The sequence below is a fragment of the Protopterus annectens genome, chromosome 14.part0 (genome assembly GCF_019279795.1).
Source record: "Protopterus annectens isolate FY-2018-M chromosome 14.part0, PAN1.0, whole genome shotgun sequence".
Lineage (NCBI taxonomy): Eukaryota > Metazoa > Chordata > Ceratodontiformes > Protopteridae > Protopterus > Protopterus annectens.
In genome coordinates, this window is record NC_056748.1 from 764,512,928 (window position 1) to 764,529,250 (window position 16,323).

The following is a 16,323-nucleotide window of genomic DNA, read 5'->3' on the forward strand; positions in this document are numbered from 1 at the left end:
GCCTGGTATTGCAGGGGTGCTCTCTGGAGCCTTGAACCAGGTCTCAGTTACTACACAGATATCGATGTTCTCCATTTTTAGGAGTGCCTCAAGAGAGTGCATTTTGAGGTTTAGACTTCTAGCACTGAGTAGCATTAACTTCAGATTTTGCATGCTTGTACTTGTTACGGTGGTAGTTTTGTCCTTTTTGCCTATAAAAGGCACTATATGGGTGGCAAGAGCCTTAGCCAGTAACCTGAATCCCAGGGGCGACAGGTGCAGACCATCTCTGGCAAAGCATTGTGGTCTGTCGATCATATCTTCCCAGGCAGACAGATACTGGATCCCCTTTGAATCACACCAGAAGCTTAGCCAATTGTTGAAGTCAGTCATTTTGTGCTTATATTGTGGTATCATTCTGGGCGAAGGCAGGATGCTACTCAGGGCTAGGGTCATACCTGCCTGGGCCACATGATTCGAGAGCTCTTCCATGTCTCTTTTCATGTAGTCCAGGGAGGTACGTCTCAAGTCATTCACTCCAACATGGACAATGACAGAGTCATATTTGTACTTGTTGTGGAGGTGACTTGAGTGCATGCGTTATGTGGCTGATCCTGGCACCCGATAGGCAGCTGACTGTAATTTTCTTTTTGTTCAACCTGGTGAGTGGGACATCAGTGTGCCGGACTATAGAGTCACCTATGACTAAAGTGTTAAGTACGTTGTCTTGCCTTAGGGGCTGTTGCTGGGTGGCGCACTGGTGTTGTGAACTGTGTGACACTTTTGTTGTGATTGGTGTTTGTTTGCATTTCAGCTTCAGAGGTCCTTGTTGCTTGGGCAGGTTACAGTTAAGGGCCTCTGCATATGTAGATTTAGTGTTGCTATATGTGCGTGTTGGTGGTGTGGGTTTAGAAGGGCTGTGTGTTGCTAGAGGTGTAGTGTGAGTGTTAACCTTCTCCTCCTGACTGTCTAGCACAATCTTGGGTGGAGAGAACTTTGCTTCCTTTTTGGCTGTGTAAGTGCATCTCTCACAGGTTGTAGTGTTTGGTGGTAGGAGGAGAGGGTTGTCTGTGTACATGAGGCAATTGCTGCATTGCCCCAGTATGCCCAGATTCACCAGGTGAACAGGAGAAATCACCGGAAGCTGACCCTTGGACATGCCTGGTTTGGTGCTTTTTTTTTTTTTGTAAAGTACAGGAGCTGTTTTCCCTTACCTTAGCAAGGTACTTTGCAATTATAGGCTGTTTAGTGCCTACGATTAATTTCTCCTTATTAACAAGGAGAGTTAAGTGCTTGTATCAGTTTAAGGCTTCCTAGTGCTTTCCAGCAGGTATTAGAGCAAGTGCTAGTCATAGGAATGCTTAAAGGTAAGATGAAAAAAAATGCACACTACAGTGTGCACTAGAGAAGTTAGATGTGAAAGTAGGTAACTTAAGTTTTACCTGTTTAAAAAGCTAAGGTTTAGTGGAGAGTTACTGTTTTTAAAATGGCAAGATGGATTGAAAGGGGTGGTCACTTTTGTATTCTGGTACTATGGAGTACAGTAGGATGGCCAATAAATTTAAATAGTTGAAGGGGAGGAATTTCAAAAATGATGATTTTGTGATTACTCAAACAAGCCAGTGAAAGCAGAGAGGAAATGAGATATATGGTCAGATTAACATAAGAGGCAGGCAACTAGAAAGATTTGGTATTTAATAAGATAACTGTAACTCGGTGGGAGGGCGGAAAAAAAATCTGCCTGACTCAGAAGAGACAGAGCTGTGGTCTCTTTTGAAGTTTTAATGTGCAGTTAAAGCAGGATGCAAGTAAAACACAAGGTAAAGAAAACAAACCACAGTATTCAAAATATAAAAAGGCAATAAAGTAATACAAAATACAACAAATAAAAGCAAACTAACCTTTCCTTCACAGCAAAGTGTAGCAGAGTCTAGATGAGCCTTTCTGGTAAAGCTCTGAAATGTTTTATTTTACCCCTTAAATAGAAGGTTTAGTTCCTAGCTCCACCCCCTCAGTTCACAAATGATTAACCTTAACTGACCTCTTCTGTCTTATGAATGAGTCCTTAATTGATCAGTTCTAATTTCTGCCTGACTCAGAAGAGACAGAGCTGTGGTCTCTTTTGAAGTTTTAATATGCAGTTAAAGCAGAATGCAAGTAAAACACAAGGCAAAGAAAACAAACCACAGTATTCAAAATATAAAAAGGCAATAAAGTAATACAAAATACAACAAATAAAAGCAAACTGACCTTTCCTTCACAGCAAAGTGTAGCAGAGTCTGGATGAGCCTTTCTGGGAGGTATGACAGTCTTAAAGAATTATTGAATAAGAAACCTTTGGGATACATAGGTCAGAGTAGGATGGACAATCGGGTAGGTACCCATTCCTGTGGACATTGTTCAATATGCAATCGGGTAAGGAATCTACATGAGTGTAAAATCAATGGGAAGTCGTATAGGGCTCTGGAATTTTTATGATTGTAACAGTTGTGGTGGTGTTTATATTTTGGGATGTAACTTGTCGCCCATTTCAATGGTACATTGGTCAAACTACCAGGAGGGTTAGGGTCCGGATCTTAGAGCACTTGGGGGATGTTAGGAGAAAGAAAGTTGAGAGCCCAGTGGCTATGCATTTTTTGTCCAAGCACCAGGATATGGATGATGGTTTCTTTTTCATTGTTTTGGCAGTGTTTTTTTTTTGTGTGTATATATGTGCATGGGAAAAGGGTTATTGCATCAGAATTTTTTTATATAATGTGTAAGGTCATTTGATTTAATAATTAAAATTTGATGTTTATGAAATTATGTAATTCATTAGAACATAGGCCATTACTATTTCCCGTTCTGAAATTTAGAAAGGATGTATGCACATGTGTACACATATACACATATATTTATATGTAATTCAAATATGAATTTTCCTTTATTTCTGTGTGTATATATGCGCATTGGAAAATTAATTTTGCATCAGAATAATTTTATATTTTCTTATATATAATATGTAAGGCTGCCTGATTTAGGAATTAGAATTTAATGTTTATGAAATTATATTTGAGATATATATATATATATATATATATATATATCACTATTTAATAGGTTGAAATGTGAACTTTGTATAAAATAACGTGTGTGTATATATATATATATATATATATATATATATATATATATATATATATATTTTTTTTTTATGTAAGGTTGCCTTGTGATAAATTAGAAATTGATGCTTTTGAAGTTACCGTCTGTGTATATGTTTTCACATGAAAAAATGAAGTGTGATTTGCATTATATATGATGGATACATGTCCCTCTTAAGAAATATTTAGAACATATTTAAAAATGATAGATTTTGTCTAACTGGCTAATTAATTAATTGGAACATTGATAGATTAATTGAAGTTATTATGATTGTGCTGCATGTATTTAAGGACGAGGGTGTTGTTTAGAAGTGTTCCATTAGAAGGCAAGAAGACGAGGTACCAGAACGTTTTGTATGAATAAAAGACTTGTCCTTGGAGTGGTGTCCTGTTCCTGTTTTTGATCGTGGCATTTTATGTTTGAGATTTTCTTCGTGAAGATGTTTTTCTGGATTTTTATGTGCATACAATTTGTCAGTAAAGGAATCTGCATAAGCGTTGTGATCATCAAGATGAAAGGGGCTTTTGAAATTTGCCCAGTTATCACTTGGATTCGATGTTGTCTTTGCCATCTGTCTCAACCTGTAGGTTACCAGATCCAAAGCTGTCATCTCAGACTTGAAGTTCTGCCTCCTCTTCTACCCAGAACAGTTGGGAGTCTTAAAGGTTTTGATTTGAAGCAGTTGATGAGCACCTTTTTGCAGACCAAGATGGACTTTGGGATCATCCCCATGCCTCAGCACCAAGAACAGAGGATCATTTTTCTTCTGCGCCATCCTTATTTGTTTCTCCATTGGCCCATAGCTCATTGTAGGGGTCTTCAGATGCGACTGCTCCCATGCCTTCCTACTTGGTGCTAACAGCTTGGCTGCCACAGCCACCGGCTCCCTCCTTGATGCTCCCTACTCTGGCCCTAGCATCTCAGAGCCAAAAGTGTCAAGGCTGATGCCCAGCGGTCAGGATTGATGCACTGGTTTTCAGAGCAAACTTTTCCCTTAGGTGATTTGGCTGTAGATAGCTTGGATCTGATCTCATGATTGGATCCAAACTTGGTGGTGCCATGCACTGGACTCCATACAGCCCTCTCTGAGCCTTCTCAGGGTATGTGATCTCCAGCTTCTTCGGTGTCTCCTAGGGATTCCCATTCCCAGGAGTTTCACTCAAGCAGATGTATGAGGAATTACTTGGGCTCTCCAGAGGACTTGCTCATGACAATACTGACCTTTTAGAAGGGGAGAGGTCCTTAACCCCCTCCCAGAAGAAGTTGGAGTTAGACAGCACTGGGTAGAACACCAAAGCCCCTTCCTCTGAAGAATTAGTATTTCTTGAGGTTTTTGGCACTGGTCCATTCACATCCTGAGTAGTGCTCCTTTCAGATGCCCTTGTCAATCTTGGAGGGCATGGAGAGAACCTGGACATGCTGGAGCCAATCCCCTGAGAGCTGGACAGGGCAAAGTTCCTCCAAGGATAGACCTTTTTGGAGCAAAGGTCCAGTGATGGATGCCATTGTGGTTGCTGCCTACACCAAGAAGGAGCGTTAGGAGAGCTCTAAGGTCATCCCCAAATAAGGAGTCTAGAGAAGTGTCAGCCACCTTTGTGTTGTTTGTACTGAACTGTGTATAGCTCATCTGACAAGGCTTCAGAGATCTGATTGCAGAATTGTCAAAATTGCTATCTACACTGCAGCACAGGAGGCTCAAAAGTCTCTGAAGTCTCAGTTGTCCACTATGCAGTCCATCTCCATGTCAGTGAGGCTTCTTTCGAATACTGCTGATGGGGCAGTCCGTGTTGCAGACACTGGTATTATGGTCTGTCATGCCTGGATGTGCTTATGCAATTTCACAAACTCCTTTAGGGTGTCCTTCTATAATTCCTCCTATGATGGTTCCACTTTGTTTGGTCCAAAAGTCAAAGACATTTTGGCCAAGTGTGAACAGGAAGGGAAGATTCTGCTTATGTTGGTGTACATTTATGCACCCCTGAAAGGTCCTTTACTAGGAACCAAAAGGGGAAGTAGTCTGTTTTTTCAAAAGTCATAGCATTTCTCCTAGGACACTCCTGAAGATGGTACCCCCCCCAACCTGTGCGTGGGGGGATTATGACTGCAACTTCAATGGACAATGGCCTAAGGGGCAATGGAGCTTCAGAGGCCCCTTCTTTTTTAAGACCTTTTCAGTGCCCTGAAGGATTGCTCGAGTCCTGCTGTCTGGAGGCAGATTTTGGAGCTCCTGGCTCTCCATCCAGAAGCTTTGGAGTACATCACTTCAGATGCTTGGGTACTGAGGATTGTATCCAGAGGTTATTCAGTTCCCTTTTTATTTGCCCCAATGGAGAACTGAAGATCCCTTACTGACATTCCACCTTGTCAGTGAAGGGAAGTGGTGTTGGAAATAAAACTGCTTCACAGCCAGTCATACAAGAGGTCCCAGCACACCAAAGAGGATCTGTGGTCCACTCAAGATTCTTTTTAGTGCTAAAGAAAAACAAGGACCCTCAGTCTGATACTGGTACTCAGTGACTTGAATCTCTATGTACAGTGGACTGCACCTTGACTGTCCAAAATTTGATCACTCATACTATGCTGTGGAAAGACAACTGGATGTGCTTGGCAGACCTCAAGGATGCCTACTACCATGTAAAGATAGCAAGGCAATCCAGGTAGTTTCTCTGCTTCCAATAAGAAGCCAACCATTTTCATGGCACTACTCACAGCTTGGCTTAGACTGCAGGGTTTCCAGATCTTTCTTTACCTAGATGACTGCATCCTCACAGAAACCATAAAGGTATCTCTAATCCAAGCCAGGGACCATTTGCTTCAACTTTGTCTATCCTTGGGAATTAGTGTGAACTGTGAAAGTCCAATCTACATCCAGTACAGCCCTTGGAGTTCATCACGTCATTGAATACCACTACTCTGATTGCCCCTTTCCAGATGATCTTTTGTACGAATCTAGGCAGCTTAGGTTTAAACTTTCATAGGCTCCATTTTCCTTGATCCTTCAGCTTCTAGGCTTGAGGGCCATGTCAGTTTGTTTAGTACCTCTGCCATGGTTCCATCTGCAAGTTCTGTAGTGAACCCTGGTCATTTAGCGGTCAGTTTTCTCTCATTCCTCAGACTTCCCAGTTTGCCTTACCAACATATGCCATTGCCATATTGTCTGGTGGCTAGAATCCCATCTTATACAGGTGGGGTTGCCTGTTTGTTCTTTTTTCAACCCAGGCCACAGTTACTATGGACACCACTCCTGGGTTGGGGAGAGGCATTTAGAGAGGAAGACCATCCTGTTCCTGGTACAGTTAGAGCGGATCTTCACATCACTGTCTTGGAGATGAGAACATTCCTCCTAGAGTTGTGGGCATTCCAGGACATTCTCCCCATGAGTTATTCATTCTGACATCCTGCTAGTGCTTTGGCATGTAAACAAGCAAGGTGTGAGCAAGGTCATATTTTCTATGTTGGGAGACCATGAAGGTTTGGCAGTGGGCAGGGTCCTCACAGTGACTTCTTTGTAGCAGCGTACATCCAGAGGAAATCCAACATCCAAGCAGACAGATTGAATAAGAACATCCTTTTGTCTCACGAGTGGTCCCCATGTCTGGAGGTAGTGGTGCAGATGTTCAGCCACTGGGACTACCCCTCCTGTGATCTTTTAGCATTCCCAACTAGCAGCAAGTACAGCAGCTTTTTTGCCTTGATTTCTCCAGGGGAGCAGTCACCAAGGGAGTCTCTTCTCTGTGCTTAGGAGTATTTGGTTTTCCTGTAAAAGCAAAGCCACTCACAGCACATTTTTTTTATTTAATAAAAAGTTAATACTGCATTCTGTTATTTGAACATTGTTCATAAAGTGTGTTTATTCATGGCCTTACTAACTTCAGCTAGTTTATGGAAAGTATAATAAAGTAAACATTATGTCCATTTTATTTAATTAAGACAAGCTTACTGTTGTAATAGTTTTCTTTTGACTTTTCTCTCTACATTAGATTAAGGTTTATGAATGGTAGAAGAGAGCTTTAAATATTCTAAATTTCTAGTTGTCAACTGAAGTGTACTGTGAATATGAAGAAGTCAGCTAAAATGCACCCATAAGTTTACAGCTAATTGTTCTATTAACTGCATTTGAAATGTGAATAACTTGTTTCTTTGTTTAGGTATCTTTGCACATTTTAAGATTTTTTCTGCAGCTTGACTGGCTTTCCATGGGTGATTACTAGACTAACAACCCCCATGGGGGCCATTTTAAGCCTAGCCATGCTTCCCAAATGTATTTGAAAAGTTTTGATGCTCTCTGTATTATTTTTAGGGGTATATCTAGGTTTGGGCATGGGTGGTCATGCATTTATAGGCTGCCTCTGTCTAACAGTGACATAGGTGACAGACCGGGGATACATTTCTTAATTCCCCATCCACTGGTCCATGTTACAGTTAAAGTGGGTTAGGGAAGAACTCTGATTCGCATAGATGGGAAGTCTGTTCTAGAAAAGGGATAGTAACTGGGACACATACCTGTCCCTTCAGCATGTCCTTTTTATGTTGCAGATGAGGTTTGGGTCCCTAGATCAGGTAATTCTGATGCTACTTATTTTGTGGATATGCAGCAGGTCCATCAGTGCAGAATGAGAGGATGCTTTGTAGGCCAGGCAAAGTGCTCCTCCCAGCAGTCTATAGGGCTTTGAGGCTGTCTGCATATAGGATATGTTGTTTATGCCCTATAGTCTTTTTGTGAGAAACCTCTGTACACGACATGCTCCAGTTGTTGCTTAGGTCTTGCCAAGTGCATACCAAAGGGGACGTTGTACTCCATGATTAGACTTGTGAGGGCTGAGTATGATATAATTAATACACTTGATTATTTTTAATTAATTAGTTATATTGATTTTGGGGGCAGATTAAAACAAAAACATAGGAATAATTATGGCTCCATTACAAGGAGCTTTGTCCGTCAGTGTCATTGAACAATAGTCATTTGAGGTTGTGGGTTGCTTGGAATAGGAGGTGAATATTATTGACCTTTGCTGAGAACTTGGCTTGACTAAAGGGCTGCATCAGCTGGAGTGTTTATCTTAGCAAGGAAGATTGATGTAAAATTATAGAATTTGATGTTAAAAGAATTTTATGTTAAAAGCTGGTCTGTAATTGATCTTATGACCTGTTGTAAATTGTAATGAAACTTGCGTTTTATTCTGTGATAGGTTGGACAAATTAATTGAATAAAGCTTTTGAAAAAATTAAGAATGTAGGGGAAATCTTTAGTGGCAGGAGTTTGGCTACAACAGTTTTCCATTTTTTACATCTGTTATACACACATACAAACACTTAAGATTTTGTCAGTCCATGTGTATGCTTATCCTTTAGTTTGTGACCCTAACTCTTTTTGGCTACCATTGGGTGACTGTCATCCAAATTTCATTATTTGTTGTAGAATAAAAGAAAATAATGATCCTTCAACTCGCTAAGAGAAGAGCAGAAAATTGAAGAAGATAAGGGCTTACTTTTAACTTAAGCACCTGTAAACTATCAAAGGAAAAAGATGCTATGGGTGGTGAGGATGGAGGTAGCTTTCTCCTGTTACTTGTTTATTTCTTGCATATATTTTGTTTTTTTTTCTTTGTTTACTATGCTGAGTTTAACTTCTCTGAGTTCTTTGCTTGTTAGGAATTTGGTGATAGGATTGCAGTTTAGATTACTGGTTTCCCATACCGCTGTCTGCATCTGTGGGAGTGCAGTTCACAGTCTAGTACTAAATGATTACTTAATTTCAGCAGTTGACAGTAGATTTAAGGCAGAGTATGGAACAACTGTTTTAGGTTAGTTCATCGACTGAGAGACTCGTATTAAGCACTTTTTCCCTTTTAGCGTAGGGTGTTGATTTACCAGTGTTGGTTTCCACTTAATATTGTAGCAAATTACAGAATATTTTCCTATGTAGCAATTTGGGCTACTACACGTTGCACATTTATTTGATTGATCTTAGTTTAATTTTTGATTCCTTCTATCTGGTTTATAATTAAATGTAGCAGTACAGTAACTGAGGTTTGACAAAGGGGGTGAGGGGCTGCCAAGGGGTACAGTTAGCTGTGCTGAAGAGCTGGCATTCAAGTGAAACAAAGTGTCATTATTTATTTTAGCTGACATGGCTATTGAAATAAATGAGTTTAGTTTGTTGATTGTAGCACAGAGCTTACAGAAACTTATTATAAATCCGAGAAAAAGAATCGGACGTATAGAACTTTGGTTTGAAGACCATTCTTTTTTTGGTTCTCAACATTTTAGGACCTTGGGTTGGGGGTGCGCCAGTCTGAGGACTGCCCAGATCACCAAAAGACCTAGTTCTGGCTATGAAGTGTAGGATATTGGAAAAAAGCATGCTGTTGTGGTATCTCATTCGCTTGCATTTTTTTATTTTTTTTAACTCTACTGTAGATAGGCAAGACCAGCATTATTTTGCTGTGTGAACAAAACTAGGTGTGAATTGATTGCTTGTGAAAAATTCATTTCTTTTTTAATACTTTGGTGGTATATGTTTAGTATAGGTGTAAATTGATTGTTTCTAAAAGTTTATATGACATTTCTTCATCAGAAAAAGATAGTGAATGTAGACAATCTGTTGTCCCTGAGTAAGGAATGTTAGGTTTAAGTAATAATTGCCTATCTTGTAAACCTTATCTTTCAGTTTGTCACTTGCCTGACATTTTTCATAGATGCTTTTTAACCCCATGCGTGCCAACTGCCAAGCCTTAGCTAACTGAAATGTGTGTTATCATTCCCTTCTACTAGGTGTTCCCATTAACCTTGAGGACATCTGCAGGGGCTGTTACTTGGGTAGCCTTGAGAGTTGTTTATGCCTTTGCATCCCAGCAATCAAGGTTCATTAGCTAGACCCTAACCCCTCCCTTGGGCAGAAGGATGGGGCACACATCACTACGGTGACTGCATGCATGTGTATGCTTAAGATGACAGCTACCAGCAAAGCTACTTGACAGCTGATCGCCCTCCCTTGGTAGTGTAGCTATGGTGAGGCAAGAAGGGCAGCTGCCCTGATCATAAAATGTTAGGTGGCGAGATCAGTGTTGAGCCATCCATCTTCCCAATTGCTCTTTAGTGCAGCAGCGGCTGTTAAAATCTGGTATTGCATTTGTGGTAAGTCCCGAGAGCAGTACTGTTCCATTTGTGGTCAAAACTGTAGCAACTGCATGCTACAATTTAAAAGTGAAACTTTTCTTTAACTAAAACCTAAGTACTGTACTGCTCCGTGCAGGCTGGATATAAACTGCAGCAACTGTTTGCTACAGTTTAAAAGAACAAAGATTTACTGGGAAGGAAGAAGGGTTGGTGACAGGCACATAAGACCTGAATAGCTGGGGCGTGAGAGGGGGTGACATGCATCTGGACACCTAGTTGGTGTTTTTTATTTCTCTTCCCTTCTTAAAAAGCTGGGGTAGCTAGGGGGTTGGATGGGGTAATGTCCTCATGTCTGCAGGAACCACTTTCTCTGTTTACCATCCCAGCAGCTCACTCAACTCCCAACTGTACTTTACTCTCAGCTTCTGGGTTATTGTGGACTGGACTGTTTCTATCTGCAGGTCTCTTCAGTTCCCACTATCCTGTATTTTTTACTGCAGCCATGACATTTGTAATTATTTAGATTCACGTATGTAACGTTCTTGTCTTAATATTGTAAACATGCATTTTATTTTTCTGCTGATGTTTTTGAATGGAATTGTTTTTTTTTTTCCTCAATATTGTAATCCTGCATTTGTATTTTTTGTCAATGTTTGAATGTAAAAACTGCCTGATTTTATATTTCTGTGGAGCTTTTCTCCTCGGGCCTCCGCTGAAAACGGGCCTCTTGGCCCAGTCAGACATTCCCAGTCAACAAAATGTAATAAGTAGATAAACCATCCTGCAAGTTTTTTTTTTGTTTTGTTTAACTCTTCACTTGAAGAGCTTGAGGGGTGGGGGTGCTAGTTCATGTCTGTCCTCCCTTACAGCACTGCCCTTCTGAGGAGGGATTTGTTGTATTGGTTGGCCCCAGTCTACTCAACCCCCCCGCCCACCCCTTAACAATAATCATGCCCGCCCTGCCCAGGCTAGTATCAGCAGACAACAGAACCACTAATCGAACTCTGCTCATCTGGACCATAGTTAGGGCTTTATCCCTTTATACCAAAAAGAGCTAGTATTTGGTTATAATTTGTTTATCATGTCAAGGATAAAACTTGAAAGATCTGGCTAGGTTGGACAAAAAAATGCAGCTACAGAAAAATATTACATGTACAGAGACTAGGAGGATGAGGAAAAAAAATGTATGGCTCCAGTAATATGATGTGAAAGGTATATCGCTAGCTGGACAAGAAGAGCAGAAGAATGCTATTTGAGAACCTCAGGACTTATTTATTTTTATTTTACATTTGTTGACTGGGATAGTCCGACTGGATACATGTCCATTTTCAGTGGAGGCCCAGGGAGAAAAGCTCCACATAACAAAACAGAACAGAGACAGTAAATACATAACTGAGTTTTAAACTCAGTAAACATATCAAAATATAAACATAGGATACAAGCAGATATCATGATTTACAATGTGCAGACATACATATGAAATGAGGCATGGGTAGATAGCCAAACAGCAGATTGGGTAGTAATACATGATTTAATGGTGTTGTTAATCAGGTTTTGAGCAAGGGCACAGCCAGTGTGATAAGAGGTAGTTTTACGGCCTTTTTTAAATAGGGGTAGTGAAGTTTCCTTGGTAAGGGTAGTAGGGAGTAGATTCCAGGTTTTACCAATTGAGTTGGCAAATAGAGCATCTCCTGAAGAGTTGGTGGATTTTTGGGTCAGTATCATTAGTTTATTAGATGAGCGTAGTGGCCTGGGGGCACTATGAGGGCTGAGAATATTTTTAAGGGCAGGGGTATTTTCCGGTTGGTGGAGGACTTTGTGCGCTACTATAAGCTGGTTGAATTGCAGAAGGGTAGGAAATTCTAGCCATCCTAGAGCTTTTAGGATCTGACAATGATGAGTCCTAAATGCCATGCCAGTAGCGAATCTGGCTATATGGTTGTAATAGCCTGATAATTTATTGAGATCAATTTTGGACAGGTTGGTGAGTACAGGGGAGGCATACATAAGGGTAGAGAGAAGGTGGGATCTTGCAATAGCTACCTTAGCAAGAGGGGTGAGGAAAGGTTTGGCCCTGTACAGGGAGCCAAGTTTTTTGTTAATGGACTTAATAGTGTGATCTACATGCATATCAAATTTAAGATTGTTGAGTATTACACCTAGAAGCTTAGTGTGGTCATCTGGGGAGATAATGGTGTCATTGTTAGATTTAATGTTGAAGAATGGAGGAGAAATCCTATGGTTAGGGGAGAAAAGCAGCAGCTTGGTTTTGTTAGGATTTAGAAGCAGGTGGTGATTAGCTAGCCAGGTTTCTACAGTGCTGAGAGTGGTCTGGGTTAGGGACAGTAGTTGTGTTGGAGAGAAGGCAGAGCATATCAGTGTTGAGTCATCTGCATATTGGATGCAAGTGGCTCTTGGGATGGTTGTGTGACGATCATTGATAGATTGAGAAAAGAAGGGGACCTAGGATGGAGCCCTGTGGGACTCCTAAGGTTAAAGGTAGTTGGGATGACAGCTTGTTCTGCCATAAGACAGCCTGCTGTCTACCGTGTAGGTAGGACTGAAACCATTGTATTGCCTGATGGTCTAAACCGATGGTTTTCGGGGTATTGAGCAGTAGCTGATGATTAACCATGTCGAAGGCCTTAGAAAGATCTAAGGAGAGTGCTGAGGAAAGTTTGTTGTTGCGATTAAGATTGATGGCATAGAAAGGAGAGCAGTGGTAGTACTGTGGAATGGCCTAAAGCCACGCTGAGAGTCAGTGACCTGTTTGTTTTGAATAAGAAAGTACATGATTTGTTTGTGGATGCATCTTTCCATGATTTTAGCTAGTTGTGAAAGAATGGCTATAGGTCTAAAGTTAGATAGCTCTGTGGAAATACCTCCTTTATGGAGAGGTATTACATGTGGAATTTTCCATATTGATGGGATGGTTCCCTCAAAGATAGATCTATTAATCAGGATAGAAATGGGGAATGCTATGGCGTCTGCAGCTTTTTGAAGATATTCAGCAGGGAGGTGATCGGCAGCTAATGTAGTAGGTTTTAGCTTTTTAAGTAGGGGCCCGGATTAAGGGAGTAGGTTCAGGTTGGAATGTAAAGATGTGTTGCGCATTGGGTGGGTCAGAGCTAGGTGTGACAGTGCTAGAGTTTGAGCCCGTAGGAGTGAGATGGGTAGCTAGAGACTGGATAGTTTTGGTAAAGAAGGAATTGAAGGTGTTTGCGATTTCTACAGGAGATTTATCAAGGGCAGCTGATGGGGTAGGAGTGGTGGTATGGCCTGGGTGGAGAAGGCTGTTAATACCAGCCCAGAACTTTTGAGGTTTTTGTTGGCATTTTTGTTGCAGGAGGCAGTAGTGTTTTTTTTTTTTTTTTTTGTCTAGAATGATAGATTTTTTAGTCTCATTCCTTAACTGCCGGTATCTGACTTGGTCCAGTGGGGGTTTGGTTTAACATGCCACCTGGCCCAAGACTTGTTTCTTAGTATAATTTTGGATTTTGTATCTTTAGATAGCCATGGTGCAACTTTTGTTTTTGCACGAATGGTGTGGGTAAGAACATGTAAGTTAAGGGTAGCCAGGAGTCTAGTACTGAAGTAATCTACTACTTCCTGTAATGGAAGTTGATTCAAAACAGAATAGATGTTCTTCGTCTCCCATTGCTGCAGTCCTTACATATGGGTAGTCCGCTGTCCACAATCGGCCCGAATACCAAAGGGCTAGAACCGGCGTCGGTCATCGGCGCCCGAGACTGACGTCAGTACGTGCCAGTACAAATGCGCATGACCGACGCCATATCCTCAGTCTTTCTTGCCGCGTGGTCCTAAGCAGAAGCAGCATTTGCAAGTGCCGTTCAGTGTTCTGGAATTGTCGGTTTTCGAGTTTCAGACCGGAGACCAAGTTGGGCTAAGTACCCCGTTGGGGACACTTTTGTCTTTTTCTTGCCTCAGTATTGACGGATGTCAGAAAAAGTTAATAACTGTATTTCTTGTGGGAAACAGATTCCTCATAGGGATTACCATTCACTCTGTATTCCTTGTTTAGGGCCTGAGCACAACGTTGTTGGGTGTCGCTTTTGTGCTACTTTTAACAAGCGTACTATTAAACGTCGGTTGGACTGTGCTAGGCTCGTGTTTGGTAAACGTTGTAATTACAACATGCCGTCGGATTCTCCGACGCCTGGTTCTTCTAAGAAACGCAAAGAGAGGTCTTTGCGGTCCAAACAGGATGAGTCGTCCGCTCCGGACGCCGGTTCTGTAGAACCACCGACTACTTCAGCGGCTCCTTCTGAAAGTTTACCTGAGTCTCAAGGGGAGCCTTTGTTACTACAGGAAGTGGCTTCTCCTGTGTTAGGCCAGGCTGAGGGTGCTTCTCAGATGTCGGTGGTTCCCTCCCCTCATAGGGTAGTTAGGCCTCCTCCTTCTCAAAGCAAAAGCCATTCTAAGTCTACGTCTGCCCCTCCTGGTGCTAGTCCCCAGGGTCCAGCTCCTAGGAAGCACATGTTAAAGATGGCTGAAGATTTGATTACTTTAATTAGGGGTTCTATGCCCCCCCCTGAGAAGAGGCCCAGGGTAGAGACAGAGTTGGAGGGTTTGGTTCAGTCTTCCAATGAGTCAGATTCCTCTGTGGAAGAACTTCAGGATTTCCCTCCCTATTCTGATTCGGAGGCTGAGGACACTACTCCCTCTGCGTCCCCTCCAGAAGATTTTTCTTTCTCTGAGACTTTGCATTCCATGAGGGAACATTTTAAATGGGAAGGCCAGGATTATTCTGATTCTCGTAAAAGGCTAAGAGAATTCTTGTTTTTGCCTCAGCATAGGCCCTTGGCTATTCCCCCTGTACTGGATGTTGTTCAGGATGTATTTTCTGAGGCTGCCCTTAACCCAGATTCTCTGCCTCCTGCCCCGGTTAAACCAGATAGATTCTACAGGGTTCCGGAAGCTCACAAGTACTTATATAAGAGTCCTAGGGCTGATCCAGAAACTATTTCTCAAGGCCCCAAAGGTGTTAGGGCTTCTGTGGTTAAGAATCCAGTTCCTCTGGACAAGGATGCTAGAGCCCTGGATAGGTGGGGTAAAAAACTGTATACCTCTTCTACTTTGGCTATGAGAGCTTTAAATTGTCAGTTTCATATGCTCAGGTATCAAAATTATTTGCTGGGACAATTGAAATGTAAAGTAGATGCTTTAGCTGAAGGTATTGAATGTAAGGAGCTTCAGGATTTAGTGCATGCTTCAGACCAGGTTGGTAAGCATTCTTTGCAGTGTGGTTTTGATGCTTTACAAGCTTCTTCCAGGGTGGCTGCTACTAGTTCAGTTGTTCGCAGGCATGCCTGGCTTAAAGATCAGACCTTGTCAGAGCATGTTAAGGCTCGAATTATGGATGCTCCTCTGCAATCTGATGTTCTTTTGGCCCTCCAGTAGAATCAGTTTTGAAAAAATGGAGGAAAAGCTAAGTCTATGCAGACAGTTAAGGACTTTCTACAGGTTCAGCCCCCTAAGTTCAGTAGGAATTGGCCTGGTAAGGGATGGTCTTTCCCCTCTTCGGATTTTCATTCTAGGGCAGGTCGAGGCGAGGTAGAGGTAGGGCTTCCTCTCAGGGCCCTGTTACTTCTAGGACTTTGAGTTCTTCTACCCCTTCTGCTGGGGAGGGCAGGGGTCAGTCCTTTCGAAAGCAGACCCAATGACCTGTGTCTTCAGCTGCCGGACTCTGCTTTGCTGGCAGCTCCTCTAGGAGGAAAACTGGGACTTTTCAAAAGGAATTGGCATTTGGTTACCCAAGACAAATGGGTATTGGACATAATAAATCGAGGCTACAAATTTTATTTTCACACATTCCCTCCTTTCAAAGGTATGCCGGATATGCCTCATCAGCAAAGACTGGAAGCACAGGCACAAATTTCTTCTCTGCTTCAGTTGGGAGCAATACAGGAAGTTCCTTCTGCGGAAAGAGGCACAGGGTTTTACTGCCGTCTTTTCTTAGTGCCAAAGAAAGGAAATACTTGGAGACCAATTCTGGATTTGTCCATTCTAAACACCTTTCTGGAAATTCCAAAATTCAAGATGTTAACACTGCAACAGCTGTTA

At 41.8% G+C, this 16,323-nt stretch overlaps 1 protein-coding gene across 1 annotated transcript in view; it reads left to right on the forward strand.

The window, feature by feature from the left end:
* BTRC (beta-transducin repeat containing E3 ubiquitin protein ligase) overlaps nt 1–16,323 on the forward strand; it is a 2,835,508-nt gene that overhangs the window by 1,158,344 nt on the left and 1,660,841 nt on the right. The gene's annotated exons all lie outside the window — the stretch shown is intronic.